The sequence below is a fragment of the Sinohyriopsis cumingii genome, chromosome 9 (genome assembly GCF_028554795.1).
Source record: "Sinohyriopsis cumingii isolate HCF-2022 chromosome 9, ASM2855479v2, whole genome shotgun sequence".
Lineage (NCBI taxonomy): Eukaryota > Metazoa > Mollusca > Bivalvia > Unionida > Unionidae > Sinohyriopsis > Sinohyriopsis cumingii.
In genome coordinates, this window is record NC_142969.1 from 24345767 (window position 1) to 24365500 (window position 19734).

Sequence of the window (19734 nt, forward strand, 5' to 3'; positions counted from 1 at the left end):
AGTTCATAAAATGTACGTATGTTTTGTGGCACAGGTCCAATCAATCTCCAAAACAATGGTTATTATGCACTGAATGCTAGACATCTACAACATTGCGCCAAGTGGCAGCAAACATAAAAATGCCTAGGAAGTACTTCATTATTTCATTAAGCTCTGGTGACATTTCCATGGACCTACGTTGACGTTTGGTCAAATTATATTTTAATGAACTTAATGCCAAAACCAGGGAATATCATAATAATATTAATATTAACAAAATGATGTAGCAAAATAGGTAACTTAATTAGTTTCATGAACTTATCTAACTTGCGCTCTTCTATTGTCTATAGTAAATACAGTATAAATAGCGTAATCTGATACGAATTATTGACTTCGAATAAAAGTTATTGAATTATTCTCATCTGAAAATCAATCAACGTTTAGACATATAAGAATAAGCACAATTCAGAACATAAATATATTAAATTCAATGTTTTGAAAATACAATCAGTGAAAAAGAAAAGCAGCAGATATCTATATTACTCTGAACTGTCCGAATATCTTATCTGCATTCATGATTTACTCATCTACCACGATGAGTAGCTTAATAACGTGAAAAACTACGTACCTCAGAAATGGAAGATTTGACAAAGAAAGTACTAGAATATTCATGAACAACTTTATACTTTGCAAACACACATGTTAGCACTTTAACAAAAATTGTGTTTAGTTTAAATTACGATGAAGATATACATAACACTGTCCGAGAAGTTTTTGAAAACAAATAAAGCAATGTGGCCACGTATTTTGAAATTATTTGTTACTTTTAGCGTACAAACGGTTCCCTCTGAGTAGGTCGGCGTAGGGATAATATTCACAAATTGGAAAGTAAATTTCCAGATAGCAGATTCGCTTCTTTAGCAGCTTAGGTGCAGAGTGCAAGGACCTACATAATTTCTTAATATTTTTAACAGAGAGCATCTGCATGCAAATATTAATAAGGTTGTGAAAGCACTACAAAGCAGCTATAATAAATATATGCAATGCGCCTTCCTGTCATATTATAAAAAGTGAGCAATGGAGGCAGGACCAGTGGAGGTATAGTGATTAGCGTGCCGAGCACGTGACGAAAAGGTTGCAGGCTCGAAAATAATTGTCTTGATGCTAAATAATATATTGCAGATTTTGTGTATGTGCCTAATACAGTATGATGCTGATGTTTAAATGCGTCGTTTCAAGTATTAAATTGCATAACAATGTACACGCGTACAGTCTGGATAATAAATTGCACATTGGATATTTGAAACTTACAACATTATACATAAATATAATGATGGGTGCGTTATAGAAAGTTGTGACTTTCTCCCATGCTGTGAGGACTCTCTTGCCATTTGTTGTTCTATTTGAATTGCCATTTGCTTGGTGTATGTTTTCATTTGCTGCATTTGTATCTGGTTTGTAATTCACTTGCTCGGATGTGCCATTTATCAAGTTGTTTGGATCTACTTTGCTGAAATAAAGAAAAACATTTGTAAGGGTTTTCGAACACTTCGTCTATATTTTAAAATTTTGAATGATGGATACCTATTTTGCAATGTTATATCATTCTTGTGTATTTATAACACTATATGCGATTGTTAGAGAGCATGGAGACTTTGTCAATCCCAAATGCACGCACCCAATATTGCCTGTCTGATCTGAAACATTGCTCATATTGTAAAACCATAATTTCTTGTACAGACATCATATTTAACATTCACCACAAACTTTGAGATGCAAACCTAAGATTGTATGTTCTTCATATTGATCTCACACATTTTTCATAAATGTTCTATAAATGGCGCCTGTTAATCTTGTCGTGTCACAAACTCTTGCCGGCGACATTGCCATTGGGTTTATTGTAACATTGACATTGAGTAGGTGGCCATGACCATGCTAGAAAATGTCAAATTAAAATTTCATTACAAGATCTCCACAGGTTCAAAAGTTAAACAAGGTCATATATAAAGATCATATAATTAAATTGTCCCATTGACCTTGACCTTAAGGCAGATAATGTATCATAAGAACTTCAAACAGTCTGCTCCTGATGAATTTATGTCATATATTAATCTCATATTTCTTGCAAATATGTTTGATCAGCACAAGTATGTATAAATGTCCATGAATGTTGAATTTATTTGTGAACTGATCGTATAAACCTATCCTGAGTAATAATGGGAATAAGACACTCTCTTTCTTTATATATTTTTACAGTTCCTCCATATACATTCAATATTTTAAAAACATAACAGGTCTGGTCAAAATGTTAGACGTCATAGTTGACTGATTACTGATAATCTCAGCTAACGTGATAGAAGATCAGCATGTGGATCTGGCCTGTATCATATTCAACCAAAATCATTAAAAAAAGCATATTTAATACGTTTATCATACTCTTTTATAATTACATTCGTTCAAATCAGACTAGCAAATGCAAGATCACATAATGAATATGCACAGGTTTCATTCATAAACAAATAAAGCATTATGTACGCGTTTCTCTTGTGTTAGTATATCTGTTACATCTTTGTATTCAAAATGTAATTTATATAATTTACAAATATTAATGTCTGGAATTGAGTTTTAACTAGGAAAGTTTTATAATGACCATCTCTGATATATTTTGTATTTAACATTGTTAATATTAACTCCTTGTTTTAAAATCCAAATAGTACTATTGACAAAAGAATTAAAGCATAGCTCATAATAATATATGATCATACCATAACATTGTTATCGCCATTTATTAAGTTTCATGTTAGGTAACGGTCACTTACAATTAGTACATAACACTGACATCATACATCTGCAAAATTAAAATTGAAATTTGATTCCAAAGCAATATCCCTAGTACTTATTATAAGTTTTCTTTTACCGTGCTTAGTATTGTCAAATGAAAAATGGCATATAATCCCATAAGCAAAATATATTTAAATTAGTTCCAGTGTCGATGTCCCGAAACGTCGATTGCCCCTTGAATAACTGTAGTTGCTGGATCAACGGTGCGTTGTAATAACTGTTCAGGATAGTAAACATTTTAATTCTAGCAAAGATCACATTACACTTGCATGATCAAATACAAAATTAATTTCATGTTGCCTTTTAATTCTGATTCATCCTGAGATTCAACAAAAATATGTCTTGGTAATTGTTGCATTTTGGTAATTTTCCATATTTGTATTTCATTCATAACAGCTAACTTGTTCTAATATACTTTTATCTGTTTAAAATATCTTTTCATGCCAACTTATCTATGTTTGTGATTCTAGCCATTGAGAGCGACATTTCAATATGTGACATTCATAACCTAATCAGGTTAAATTTAACTTCATTGAATCGTTCACACCCTGATTGGTTAGTGGGTTTAGATATTAACAAACATTATGAAGTTATTCCATTAGTTATTTGCCTTCATTTACATTTCAAGATATTGTAGGAGACAAATGGTTTATCGCTATTGTGCTTATAATATTAAATGAATTCAGATTATATTCATTAGATTAAGATTTAAAGGCACCATATATCAATTATGTTTATATATTAGCTACTAGTGTCTGCACACAAATTTTTTGTTAATTGAATCTCCAGCAGTTTTGTTTGTTTTTCTGGTTTGGTCAATATACCATTTAATAGTACCATCTTTGTCTTCAACTGGACCTTTAATATTTTAATAAAATTATTGCTCATATTTAATGTTCTTGATGACGTAGCATTGATTTCTTATTTCATACCTTAACTTGATAAGATTTAAGATCAACCTCGACCAATTTGTTGATACACAATTTGTATTATTAACTTATTAATATTTATAACAATATTAAAAGTTAAAATTGAAAGTGCTTGAAACGTTTTTGCTCTGTTGCAAGTGTATGCTCGTAAAATAAGTCCCAGAAAAGAGTAAGAGACAACAAGTTTTGTAAAATGTAACACATAATTTATTTCCCTAGAATACAAAGTGAAAATGAGAAAAATTAACTTACAGTACTGCGAATTAAATCCCAAAATACTCCAAGATTTAAAGACACAAGTACTAGTAATTTAAAGTCCGAAGTAAAATACAGAAAAATTTCCGACAACATTCAAAACCTGAAGGAGATGACATGTCTTTTATAGCTTATATAGTGTCGATGCGTCAACAGTATTTTTTTGAATGACAGTAATACAAATCCGGGTTTCAATTTAGTATAATGTCCAGTGAATGTCTTTATCCAAGAATTTTATCAGAGCACTTTTGTATTTCCAGAGAAAATAATCACTTGAATTCAATAATTTGAACATGAAAGATTCCAGCCGAAAACTACTGGTCACAACTTATAACATGAAACTTGTAAGTAATACATGTTACAGCACGAAATATGAAGTCCTCACAGTTACAATTTATCTCTACTTGACCTCAGATTACTATTTACATTTTCTAAAAACAACTATTACCTACTGAAAAATAACCTTCCAGAATGATTAAATATTTACAACACAATAATCTGGTTTTTTTAGTATTCAGTAAGGAAATTCCAAACCATTGACCAAACCAAACATATTTACTTCTTCGATTAATAATAAGCCTGATATTAAGCTCAATCATAGAGAGAATAATTTAATTATGTATTATTTGTTTACACTGAATAATAAAAATGTCAACTTGGGTTAAGCATAAATGACCTCAGTTTTGAACAAGGTCAAGTCCAACCTACAGTCTTACATTACAATAGCATGTACTAAAATATCTAAAACATAACTAACAAAAAGTTAAATTAAATATACTTAGCAGTTGTTCCGTATTTGTTCTCTATCTAAGTATATTTTCATCAGATGTCATTGTATTCACATGATTTTATTCTCAACAGGTTCTAGATGGGTTATACTCATGGCTGAATTGCTTCAACTATAGTAAGCCTGTTTAAGAAATACATGCTGGGGACTTGAAGTAATATAGCATAGTATATTCTGTCAAATGTCGCATACGAGTCAGTAGTGTGAGGAATTTAACCTTGTTGCTATCCAAAGCAGCGAGAATCAATATATCGTACAATTAATATTTTCAAAATAGATATTGTAGCAAACAGTTTGAATGTCAGCTTCACACAATTTTCATTTATTGCAGATAAACATCAGTACACATGTTTTGGTAAACAAAATCATGGCATAGCGCTTAACAAGAGTATACTCAACAATCGTTGTGGCAGAAATAATAGATGTGCAACCAGCACCATTTTCGCTTAGTACTTGCTGACAAACCCATGTCATCATGCCATAATCATCGTATATCCAAGGTGTGTAGTGGTAAGATTTGTACTAGTCGTCATGACAACCATACTGGATTCACCTATGGCACCATTTTCAGCTAAGGTAAATCAATTATCATAAGAAGTCTTTTGGTGAAATCAAAATCTTCCACATAGTAATTTCCATTCGGTAAGAGTAGCAATAACAAGTTCTTGTATTGGCTGTTGTGTCCGTCATATTAGACGTCATGTCTGCATCATTTTAATTTAAGACCAACCGGATGTCATGAGAACTCTTATGGTAAAAACCCCAAATCAACATGACGTTATGTTTATGTAGATTTCTGATGATAAGATTTGTAAGATGGTTGCCATAGTGGATGCCATATCAACAGCATTTTAATTTTGGACTAGCCACAAACCATCAAAACTTGTGCAAGCCACATACTGATTCAATCATTCTTTCAGAAGCAGTGGCTATAAAAAGATTTTCAAGATGACCAATGTGACGGTCACATTGAACGTCAGTGCAGCACTATTTCCATTCAGGATGAGTCAGACACGAAAAGAAGGCCGTTACGAAAACAATATGTTGACAGAACGATCCATTCCTGAGGAGTAACGATAACAATATTTTCAGCTGGCTAAAGTGATGATTATAATTAATATTAGATCGGCGGCAAAATAGGACATCACAAAGGTACCGTTTTCTTTTAAGACCAACTTGTAATTGGTTAGAGGAAAGCCTGTGCTGATATCACTATCAATTCAGAATAAGTAACAGTAACACAATTTTCAAGATGGTTGTCTTGTCGGCTGTGCTGCTGGTCAGATATGCACGGTCGTGATTCCGGACTAAATGTATATCGTAAGAGATCTTTGAAAGATGGATCCCAAGATTATCCGGTAAGCATCTATGGTAAAAATATGTTTTTCATTTAGGACCATCTTGGCCATGTGACCAATGTGTGTACGTTTCAGAGCAATCATCCAAATAGCTTAAGAGGAAGCAGTTGTGACATCAAAGTTGTGCTGACGAATGGATAGTCATACGACGGATGACGGACAACAGACCAACCTATATGCTCTTCTGGTTTATAACAAGTATAGTTAAACAATTAGGTCAGTGACGAAGCCCAACGACACACTAAATCAGTACAAACACCACAACCAACAACTGCAGTAACACCCAGAAACTGAAGAAAACACCATTTGGAACTAGCAATAATAACCACCTAAATTTGTTTGAAATAAATTTTCATAACTTATATATTTGTGAATTAGTTCTATGTGTCTGTAAACAATTATAATAATAATGTAAACATATTTTTTAAATTGTGAAACATCCGGTTGTAAACATTCTGTGTAGAGAACTAGAAATAATAAATAGTACAAAGCGTAATATCACATTAAAAATGGCAGTTGAAGTATATACATGGAACTAAGTGGAACTAAATCTAGTACGTACACTACCAACCTTTGGAATTAAAAGTATCTGTTGAAAATGTCATAAATTTAACCTCTAACCGGATTAATATATTGAAGTAAACTTAGAAAATATTTAATTTAATTTGAGGTTTGGCTATACAATACTATCAAAAGAATTTACATTTAACTTAGGATGGATCATTATAGAAATCAATTTAATTCATGTTGCATGTGGTCTGTATTAGTTGCATTTTATTCTGAAAAAAGTGATACAAAATGCACAATAAAATACAAACTTCATATTGTCATTTTTAAGCTGAAAAACGTAAATACCGATATATCAATTAGGGTTTCTTGACGGGAAAATGTTCTATATCCCTACAAATCTTCAAGGGAAAAGAAATAATATTGACATGCATCTAATATCCCAAAAAAATCAATTCGCCTTAATTACTGATAGCTCAGACGTTTTATATAATTAGTGGCTGACATGTGGGCTAAACCAGTTTCAAGAAGATGTTTGCAAACTTTAATACTAATATACTTTGGAAAATCATATTACTGGTTTGTAAAGGAATTGAATCTGCATAACATCAATATGTATATTTTCCTCTCAAGGTCAATACCACAATAATATTTAAAGCTGTATGTAAATTTACAGATGAATACAATGATTGTCAATAAAAGAATGTGCTTCTTTGATACCTAAAATGTGGCTATTTATTGTTGATCATGAACTAATTAATAAAGGAAAAGATGTGTCAAGACTCGTTGTTAAAATTAAGAATGCATACAATATGGAAGTACCGAAGAAGACTATTTACCGTAGTTTTGATGAACGACAGCAAGATAACTTCTGGATTACACACATCCGTTGATACATGCAATTAGAAATTAACGCGAATATGAACATATATACTTAAAGCAATTAATAGAGCATGCAAATAGTTTCTCATAAGATTAAACAAAGCCATACTTAAACACAAAACGCGATGAGTAGAAATATAACATTTAGATTCCAAGATTTACTTAGACCTATATGCCCAAGTTTCTGTGGTGAATACAAAGAGTGCAGTATATACTGTAAGGACGTTTTTGTGTATTTTACAAAACAAGATCAATTGCAATAACATCACTAACAAGGAAACATGGTTTGTATAGTTGATTTACTTTGTTAACTGTTACTAACACAAAGTCTTAAATTCTATTGGTTGGACGCTCAGTCAACTTTGCACTTAGCACCTGCGTTTTGTTTAGAATAGATGAATAACTCGTGTAAATCTTGTAAGTGACTCATTTTGAATACCTGGACGGAGCTAGCGCAAAACATTTTTGAAATTTAACACAAAGGTCAGGGCCTGCAAGTCGAGCCTGCAATCACAAAATTCCAAGAAATCCATTGACGTTGATCCCAATCTTAAACATTTGAGTGAACATCATGAAAATTCAACTGTCATGACTAAAAATGTGTCATTGTAGGTATGAAAAAAATGTAAGCAGTGATTTAGGCAGAATAAGCAAATGAAACAATACTTGAGCCAAGCCCTTATTGATAACTTTATATGAATGTGACTTTGATAGGTTGTAGGACAAACATGCATGCTACAGAATGAGTTGTTTTAGGTTTAATAACTAAGATCAAGTGTTTAGAAATCTATTTAGGGTTTAAGAAATATAAGCAAATGTAAATGCTTTACCAAAAGTCTTAACACAAGTTCTGCCCAATTGTTACAGTCTGGAAAACAAGTGCATTACGGTAAAAGGTGCAAGTAAGCATATTGCCAAATGAATTGCCGAAACATCGAACTGATACACCTCAAGCAGAATAACGATCAATCAAGTCGTGGGTAATCGTGTATCGAGATTGATATCAATGATTTTGTGAAATGCTATACAAATAATTTAAAGTATAATTATTCGTTCAAAATTGATTCCTGCAATTGATGCAAAACGCTGGAAAACAAACATTGTTATGCTTATAAAGCTGCATGTTAAAATCTGATTTTTTTATACATCATTGCTATGTTATATAAGATAAGCAGGTTGTGATATTACTACATGTAAATGATGCTGGAAGTTAAATGTATCACGGCCTTTACAATATAAATACGCATGCCAAATTTAGATCTAATATAATGTTGGCAGACCAAGATCTAGGACAATAATTCCTATAAATGATGAGAAAATTCCAACAGTCCATATTACGATGACCTGCAAAAATAAACAAGAAGGTATGTGTAGACAGATGGAAATGTAATGAAAGATGCTCAATCCATATTCATGTCAGCGCATATAAAATCTAGGAGTAGTTGATAAAATAGCAGTAATTCAACCTGCCGTTCCCGTAGCGTCGCATCAATACTTGAACTGAGCTGATCAGCTTTTTCCTGAAAGCGTGCCAAGAGCAGGATCAGAGGAGGAAATACCATACATGGCAGTAGCTGAAATTGGAATTATTATTAGATGTATCCCTAAATAATTAACTGCTTGCAATACATACATGCCCTTATGCAACTACCACAGCACCGTTACAATCATAGGCAAGATTTTGTTATCAGACCTATTTAGAAATATTGTATGGATTTATGTTGCATGCATATTAAAACAAAAAGGAATAAGAACATAGCCAACAATTTAACTCTGACTGCCAGATGACTTTGATCTTGTAAAATGATTACGACAATGACATTCGATTTAAGTTATAAAACCCGATTGCACCCAATAGAGACAGAAAATTGCGGTCCAAAATGTTTACAAAGTTAGAAAAAACTTAACTAGTCATACAAATACTATATGGCCATCAAAATATGCAAGCAACTGTGAATAGCAAATTACTTTGTTGTCCTCTAGTGGGTTTTTTGTTCACTTTTGCGTTCAGTTTTCTTCAAACTGTCAAGCTTGAACATATTCAGAAAATGTGTGTGTTGACAAAGATATATAATCAGAATATCTACATGTTCTTAAGCATATACCTACCAAATTACATTTTCCTACTTACTTAGTCGAACACATTAAAACGATTTTGCAAAGATTTGAATTACTGGTGCCATGTCTTGACAAGATAAGCAGGTTACCTACATGAAGATACAGTTATGCTAATGAGACTCTTATTTTGAAGCACATACCATTAGACCGTATCCAGCGGTCAAAGTCTCCCTTCAGCAAGCAGAGGAGTGGATCAACTTTAACTAAAGACAATCAAGATTTTGAAATGAACTTGACTTTGTACAAAATCTAATTGAGGAAAGGCATACATCCAGAAGAATGGGATACACTGTCAGTTTATATAGTTCATGCTCAATAGTTATCGCTCACACTGCTTGAAATTTAAAGACCGAAATTTAAACAATATTGCTGAGTACACTGCTGGTACGAATATGATAGGTTAGGTAAAACAAAGTACAACAGTAACAGTAATCACAAAACCTTGACTTTCAAAAACATGAACTGGACTATAGTACATATAACATTGACCAGCTAAATAAACATCAGTATACTCAAGTTCATCAAGGGGCCCCGAGTGGCCTAGTGGTCTTCGTTACGGATCACTGCCATCTCACCTCTGTCTGCGGCGGTTCGAGTCTAAGATTCAGCCAATGTGGATACGTGAGAAAGCTTGCCAGTAGCTTCTCGTGGGTCGGTGATTCTTTCCGGGGTTTTCCCGGGCTCTTCCTCCACCATTAATACTGGCCGCCATGTATAGAGCCTATCGTGTGCTGAAAAATGGCGTTAAATCCCACAACAACAACAAGTTCATCAAACGCAGGTTCTAGTTATGCATTAATATGTGCTTGTAAAATATGTGCCTATAATGAGGACCAAAAGAGTTCCCAATACTGATACAAAGATTTTAATGTTTTTTGATAGCATCATGTTATCTGCTTATTTATAATTACATCAAATGATTGATTGATTAATTATTATTTTCACGGCGCACCAGCAAGGTCAGGCTATTTAGCGCCATAAAAATGGTTATATGCATGGTCATTGAAAAATGACAAAAGGTTTTATATCGACCAGCGATATCAAAACCAAATAGTTGAAAGTAAAACGTTAAGATGGTTAATGGCAATATATAAAGCTTCCCGATCAACAGGGAATGTAATTGGTGTATGTTAATAAAGACATATGAAGAGTTGTTGAAAATAAGAGAAGGAAAAATAATTACATAAAAATGCTCAAGGTGATGGCAAACAAGTTATAACTTAGAGTAATGTTCACTGCTTTCAAGAATTCTTTAATACAATTGATGTTTATTGTATGAAACAGTTCCTTCCTGTCATGCACATTATAATACTGATCACGCTGAGGTTGCAGGTCAATACACTCTATCATAAAGTGCTTAACAATGGTTCATTGCAATAAACGTACTCCGGTGGATCTTTGCCTTTTAGTATGTCTGAGTGGTTTATATGCGTATGACCAATTCGAATTCTTGCAATGACTACCTCCTCTCTACGGATGGTTCTGTATGAAGGAGTTCATTCTCCTGGGGTTAGCTTGATTTTTTGAAGTTTATGATTCACTGCTTCATTCCATGATGCATGCCACTTCTGACAAAAAGACTCGTTGATGATAGGTTTAAAATCAGTATAAGGTATTTTAAAGTCAGATGGTTCTTGAGTTACCTTTAATACCAACTAGGTAATCAGCAGTATACAATATTGTGAGAGTTACTCAGTTCAGTATTTTTGACGAGAATTTCGGTTAATAATGGGTTCTCGAGTTTTCTATTACGTAGTGACTGAAATACAGATAGGGGATAGGAGAAGATGACACTGTTTAACATACGTTTGTTTTTGATATATTGCTGAGCAAGAACTATTGATCTGATTTCAAAAGAAAAGATTGATATGCCATTTGGTAAGTGAACTTGTGTTGTGTTGTCGACTAACAAAGGCTGCAGCAGCGGTTTCCTCATCCTTTGATCCGTTGGTATAACTTTTTCTGTGGATTTTAAATTCGTGAGGAGTTCCAGATAAGAGTTGTGGAAGATGGAAGGGTTTGTCTCGGATTGTTTTCGATCGTGTAGCGTTAAAAGTATTTTTGGTTGTTTAAGTAACCAGGGAGGTGTTTTGGAGATGGACTTTTTCTGAATTTTGGAAAGATCAATTTTGGTACTCTCAAGGCTGCATGATATTCTAATGACAAAGGAGGTATGGAGCTTGATTTATTTTCGTACAATGTTTTGTATTTGTGTTGAAAACAGCAGAAAAATGCAGGATTCAGAGAGTTTGTTCTTATTTTGAGAGTATACTGTGCGGAAAGCATTTCTCTACGATGTGATAAAGGTGATTAGATCGCTTCATCGAGGAAGCTTTCACACCGGAATGTCTTAAATTCTCCAAGAGCTAGTGTTATTCTTTGACGATGAATTGGTCAAACATTTTCAAATATGACTTCCTAGCTGAACCATAAACAACGCAACCATAGTCCAGTTTGGAGCAAATAAACGTTCTATATAAGTGAGGATGACCTTTCTATCAGCACCCCAGTCAGTGTGCGCTACTACTTGAATACGTGGAGAGATTTCAAGCATTTAGCTTCAAGTTCTTTAGGTCTGGAATAAAGTCAATTTTCTGTCGAAGATAAGACCTAAAACTTTGTTTCCTCAACAGCTCGATGAGGTGTTTCGTCCAGCGTGAGTTTAGGTTCAGCATGATGTCTTCGTAACTGACAGAAATGCATAAATACCGTTCTGGATTTCGAGCATTGAAAATCGATAGTACTGGTCTAATTTTGAATCTTCTTGATATTTTGTTGTAGTTGTCTTTCAATTGTATGCATGTGCTATGATTGATAACATCTTAGAAAGTCATAAAGTTATAACGAGCCATCCACACCAGGAGCCAAACACTTGGTGATGCTATTGATTTTGATGTTGAAAAGCGTCAAAGATCGAATACTACCCTGGTGCACACCCATTTCTTGCTCGTGCATTTCTGAGAGGGTAGAGCCCACTCGTTCCAAGAATTGTCTGTTTGAAAGAACATTTAATATTAAAGAGGGCAGACAGCCTTTTACACCCAGATCGTGCAGGTCATTTAGTATCCAGTACTTTCTTCTCGTGTCATAGGTATTTTCTAAATCAAAGAAAACCGCTACTAAATGTTCCTTCTTGATAAATGCGGTGCAAATAACTGTTTCCAGTCTAACCAGATGGTAATCGGTGCTCGGGCTAAAACGAAAGCCACTTTTAAAAGGAGATATTAAGTTGTTGGTTTCCTAGTATCATACAAGCCGAGAATTGATCATTCCTTCCATTGTTTTGCACACACAACGTGTCAGTGCGATGGGTCGATAGTTGGTAGGATCTGCCTTATCTTTACCTGGTTTGGGAAATGATGTTACCGTTGCTTCTTTTCAAATCTTAGATACATTACCAGTAATCCATTAATCATTAAACATTTTTAAAAGAGATGTCAATGATGATTCTGGAAAGTGTTTCAAAAACTGGTAATGTATTTCGTCAGGCCCAGCGGATGTATCATTGACCTTGTCTAAAGCCTCCATAAGCTCTAATAGTGAGAACACTTGGTTATAACTTTCTGAGTTGTTGGATGTGAATTTTAAACGTGACTTTTTTATTTGAGTTTTTTATCTTCGTAAGGCTTCTGAATAATTAGATGATCAGGAATTTTTAGAAAACTGTTAGCAAGAATATTTGCTATGTCACGTTTTGAACTAAAATGTTTGTTATTCAGCTTCAGATGTCGGAGAGAATTGTGTTTTCTCTTTCCATTTATTTTGCGGATAGTGTCCCCAGCTTTCTTAATAGAGGAACGAGAGTTTAAAGAAAAAGCATAGTTCTTCCATGGTGCTCGTTTACTTTCTTTGATTGTACGGCTCGCTTTCGCCTGAAGAATACGGTGTTTACTTATATCTTCGGGCGTCATATGATTGATAACTTTTTCAGTCCTTCTCGGCTTTGTCTAATGACTTCCTTACATTCCTTAGTGACCCAAGGTTTTGGGGTTCCTTTACAGTTCGGTGAGGACTTGGGAATGGATTCTTCTGCAATCTCTATTAAAACAGATTGATAACTTTTTCAGTCCTTCTCGGCTTTGTCTAATGCCTTCCTTACATTCCTTAGTGACCCAAGGTTTTGGGGTTCCTTTACAGTTCGGTGAGGACTTGGGAATGGATTCTTCTGCAATCTCTATTAAAACAGATGTAACGTTGAAGACTGTATCCTCAGTCAGCATAGTTTTACAGAGTGGTTCAGACTTATCCCAGTCGGCCTTCTTTATATTCCATTATAAAATTGCGTCATCAATAGCAGAGTTGATCTTTTCAAGGTAGATTGGAAAATGATCACTGCTGTCAAAGCCATCAGTGACCTTCCCATTCATAATCTAAAAGCAGCGAAGGAGAACAAATTGTCAAATCTATACAAGTGTATGTAACCCTTCATGGGTGTACATATGTAGGTGATTTCGTGTTGTATAGATACAAATCGTTTCTAGAAATACTGTCTTCTACCTTTTGGCCTCCGTCACTTATGTGATTTGATCCCCAAAAAATGTTATGGGTATTAAAATCTCTGGGTAAATAAAAACGGCGTGGGAAGTTGTTGAACAAGACTGTCTAATTCATTTGGTACTAGGTCGGTGTTTGATGGTATGTAAATAGAACAAAGGTAATCACTCGATTTAGAGTGACGCTTACAGCAATAGCTTGCACACTCAACAAGAAGGCGACCCGATTTCAACTTTTTGACACTTTTTGGTGTGCCAATCCACCCTTTGATTGTCTTTTCGACCACAAACGTTGATAGTGCAGCTGGCGGTTTTGAGGTATCGTTAGATTGTACAATGATGAAGCGGGGAAATGACTGCACATTACATGGTTAGTCATCCGAGTCTGATACAAGTTGTGTACGTTTGTTTTAACTTCTTTTTTCCATGTTGGATTGTTTGAAATTCAGCACCTGTGTTTCCACCGACCATTGTGGCCAACAAAGGGACACTTTTCACGTGCCATGGATACACAGATGCTATACTCAGTAGATACAATTACGTATGATTGACCCGTAAAGCCATCGCCTTCTTGGGTCGGTAAAATTACCTCCTGATTGATCCGTTAAGCCACCGCCTTCTATGAAGTCTTCAAAGACTTGGGCAAGAGAAAGCTAAAGAGATAGACTGTAGGTGCAACGGTGGTATCAAGAGAGATACAAGGAGAACGATAAAGAAGGTGAGCAAGCAAGTAAAGACTTCATAGGGCTCGGCGTGATCAGCCGATTTGTCGAGACCGGGCCCATCCCTATCACCCGTCTAGAAGAAGTGGAGGCTAAACTAGTGTATTGCCTTTGTTCAACTACCAGGATCCTTTCCTCCCCTCCCCCCCCCCTCCCCGACACAGGACGCAACCCACGGCAAACAGGTTGCCTTTGCTTAGTCGCCTCTAACGACACGTAGTGAGGCACGTCGGGCCAATTCTACCGGGGAGTGGACGTGGTCACGATAAAATGGGCATCGTGTACTGTTTATGATCCCTGCAAGTATGCTCCATAAAAAATTTCATGAAGAGAGAGAGGCACCGATCTAATTATATCGTTGATTATGTTCTGATATTGAAATTAATGTGTTAATTCGGTTGACTAGAAACCTTTCCTAGTTGTAAATGACAATACTGTAATATACATGATGTTACATCAAGATTGAGATATATTAGCATAATTATAATTCTTCATAGACTGTACTAATACTACATTTTGCGCAATGAATCAGTTCTTTCACTACTGCGTTATCATAAATTTTCATACAAAGGTCTGAAAGTAGGTGATAGTGCACTCCTTCGGTGTTGTCCTACGATATGTTCCTCAGCCGGTAATAAACCAAGTTGTACGATTCATTCTATTCATATTAAAGTTTACCCGTTGGCCTGCAGCGAACAAGAGAGAGACACATGAAAACACAAAAATAGCAATCATCTTTGCTGGTGGAATAGCTTATAATTGCTTTTGGGTATCCTGCTGATCTAGCAGTTTTGCATCACAGCCAATATGGTCATTACTAAATACTAAGAAAATAACAACAATGCCCTTGTGCCAGCTGACCTACTCAGGCAGGTAACGTTATATATGATAACACGTGCTAAGGCCGCGCTGATGTTTTACCAAATTAACTTCTAAATAAAAGTACAAATATATGGAACATAAACGTATACTCCACGTCTTAGTATAGGTAAATGACCTACTTCTGATGAGAAGGGCCGCCGAATATAGCATGTCTGTTCTGCTCAGACTCCACACGATATCAAAAAAAAAAAAAAAATCCAAGTCTACCAAACAAGTGCTACTATATATATAGTGATTTATTTTCTAATTGACCTTATATCATATAATAGTTATATCATCGTCCTAATTGGCATATTCTGTAATATAAAAATTTAAATTAAGGGACTTGTCAAAATATATAAACTATATCTATCCAGAAAATCATTTGTATTGTCATTTATGAGTCAGTTCACTAATTTTGCTAATAAACTCAGACATTTAGATACCTTGTCTTATCAATTCATAACTTCGCCTTCATATCACACTGAAACACCTTGATTTCTTCTGAACCAAAAATTGTCCTTATTTTTTTCTGAACCAGAACTGTTCTCTTTATGAGCCAGAACTATCCTTATTTTTACGAGGCATTTGTTTTTGAGTCAGAACTGTCCGTACTTTTTCTGAGCCAGAACTGTCCTTATTGTTTCTGAATCAGAACTGTTCTATTTCTGACCCAAAACTCTCCTGATTTTTCATCGATCCATTATTTGTCACCTTTTTCTGAGCCAGAACTGTCCTTATTTTTTTGGACCCAGAACTCTAGTTTCCTGAGCCAATACACATATGTCTATGCATCTTTTAAGACGTGAATATAAGAACTGTAATTAAACAATTGTGAAAGCGTTTTCAATGTGAGCTGTGTTGCCTCTAACTTGAAACAATCACATTAGCTAAGCATTTGTCTGCAGAGACGAAAGTAAGATCTAAACTTCCTACCGATCTTGTGCTTGTGTTCATGTGTCTTTAGATTTAATGTATGAAAGCAGAGATAATAAAGGTGGATATACTTATATTTTATCAAGATCTTCATAATTATTTGCATGGTATGTCAATAAGTGCAATCGCATTTGATACGGTCTCTAAAATGAAGAGTTACTTCTTCTAAATCCTAAATATTACCAAAAGGAAAACAAGCATTTTTCATGTCACGTGATATTCAGTAATTGTGAAATGATATGAGGCACTTTATGGAAACAATTAAGTTATAAAGATATGCATGCAACCTTCAGTACAAGACACCCCTCTAAAGTGGGCCGAATCAGATAGGTTAGCTTTATTGTCAAATAAATTCAATAAAGGTGTATAAGTGCTTAGATGATGTTCTATTTTCAATACAAACAGCATTCTTTTCTGATCCTGCGGTACCCAGGACATAGCAGAAAAGTCACTATACTTGTAACTTAAGGCAAGCAGAGCTAAACGTATGCATTAATTCATTTGGCTAAATCTTATGCAGTGATGAATTTTACTTACTTTCCTTATGCTATTCTCCTGCTTCAATCCTCCCATCCAGATTTCGTCGAAGACATCATAGCATGCTTGTAGGGAAACGAATTCATTGTTACGTGCATTCACGGCAATCTCGATGCATGTTGCATTACCCCACTGCTTCATCTTGCAAATCATCAGATGCTGTGTTTTTTTTGGATCAGTTTCATAACACTTTTTCGCAACTTTTATGGCTAATGCCATAAACTCACTGTAAACACATGTAAAAATAATAAACAGAAACAGATAAACTGTGTCATATGCCCATCTAGGCAATGTCTTCGAACGCATAACGTGATGAAATCTGAATGTGCCCATTAGGATAGAGCTGTAGAGTTGAGGAAACGTTACCATGCTTCTTGACCTTGTGGCAAAGGATAATAGAATCAAAGATCAGAAAAGACAATAGGGAAAACTTCTTCATACTTTAAAAAAAACGAACACTGTGTTCGACTTTAGGTCTTACATTATGCAACAGTAATAAGTGAAATAAACAGATGTACATACAATCAACAAGGAATTTATTTGCCTACAGTACAATGCAAAGTGAGTATTCAAACGACACATACATTATAGTGAATTAAGGTCTAAATTATTTTTAATGCCGTATCACACGTCCAAAAAGTATAGACAAATATAGAATGTTTCGAAAGAATTCCAATAAAACTGAATGTTCCGATATAACACAATGCTGTATTCCAGTATGTCCTTGAATGAGATCACACTAATCCCAAAGTAGGCGTGAAAGTTAATTAAGACTTTATTACTATCAATTAATGTTCTAAATAAATAATTTCTCTCAAATTATATCTCACATAAGAATCCAAAACAAGAATGATGATTTTTTTTGTGTTTATCAAATCCGTATTAATGAATACTTTCACTTGACCTATGGCGTAATAGAATGAGAAAATTTTCAAAAGCAAGTTAACTGTAGACATGATAAACCTTGAACTCCTGCCACGTAAACATGTTGTTTACAATTAACTATCATGGAAAGATTAGCTAACATGTTGTTTATCATTAACTAACTGTTTTCCATGTGATGTAAAAGGTTGCAATGAATCTTACGTGCTATTGTCATCAATTCCTTCTAGTAATTCTCGATCATCAATTTTACTTTCCATGGCAGAAAATAAAGCATGTGCAGCTAGGGCAGCAGCGATTTTATCCTGTAAAATGCATACTGATATTATAAATAGTCCAGATGACTTTCTTTATACTACAACCTTTCATACTTGAAACAAATTAACTTGAGATATATTCTACTTTTACATGTATCAAGAATGTTTTTCAAAATATCATTCAGGACTTATTTTTGATGATCTATCTCAGTGGTGACTCACATTTGCCGAGGCTGAAAATATAGCATACCCTCCTAAACTCCTAAAACAATTACTTTTGCATTATTAAAAATTGCATTAATGACCTTTCTCGAGTAATTTAATGTTATCTTTCCATCGCCTGAAAGCTACATCGTAGATTATGTCAAAACGATTCCAAATAAAAGAAACGCCTAAGTCTCCTATGATATCGCTCATTTGGATGAAGTATCATTTGCCCATTTCACCTGTAAGAACACAAAAGTTTGTATAGTGTCCCCCAAACTTCAAGTGGCAATTGTGCGCACGCCACTATAATTAAACTCAACAACAAGCCCAAACTTCATAGTGGGTCAAGTTTACTTATTTTACTTTAGGGTGATAGAGTTTTGTTCGTAATCAAACTTTCTTTGCTTCGGATTTTTGAATTGTTGTAGCGTGTTTGAAAGTAATTACAGTCGTGTTTTATTTCTTATTCTCTTTTAGTAATAGCACACATGCCGTGTCGATGATCATACTCCTATCTATAAAATGTAAAGGCCTTCATGATTTGATAATGTTTGCAGATGTATTCATAATTCAGTCATAGTTATTTTGTAAAGAAGCCTTTTGAGGCTGTATAATTTTGGCAATGCAGATTATATCATATTGGTATTATTTACATTTATTTGGCCAAATTATGTTCATCAGCTGTGGACATAATGTTATTTAAGTTATATTATATATGATTTTGATGTCTACACTTGAATGATCTTCATGCCAAAGTGCCATTTTCTATTTTGTGTTAACCTGGTCAAGCGGCTTTTAAGAGGTTGAAAATAACAGTTGTTGAAAATTCATGAAACACAGAATGTGGATAAGCACACTTAATCTTATATACATATGTAATAAAAATAACTCTATCCAATATGAGCTTGCAATAAAATATCTGGAGTTTTCACTACTATATTAACTTGACACATGCATGCCCTGTGAACATTAGCAACAATGAACGATTGAAGCTGGAAAAGCATAAATCTGTATAAGAATTGTATAGTGGGGCAATATGGAGTACATCATAAATTAGAAATAGGCCATGCTGGCCAGTGTGAGATTTATTTGAAAGTGACATTAATGATGGCCCGTTATAGTCTCAATATAAATTTATCTTTACAACTGTTTTGTACTTATAACGCTTTTGGAAATGTAATGC

General features: G+C 34.3%; 1 long non-coding RNA gene across 1 annotated transcript; it reads right to left on the bottom strand.

Moving 5' to 3' along the window:
• Positions 1–1330: 1330 nt before the first annotated feature.
• On the bottom strand, positions 1331–9106 carry LOC149791407 (uncharacterized). Its single transcript, XR_016423178.1, has 3 exons — positions 9005–9106; positions 7496–7527; positions 1331–1489 (listed from the first exon to the last, which is right to left on the bottom strand). It is a non-coding gene; the product is annotated as an uncharacterized LOC149791407 (long non-coding RNA).
• Between the last annotated feature and the right edge of the window lie 10628 nt (positions 9107–19734).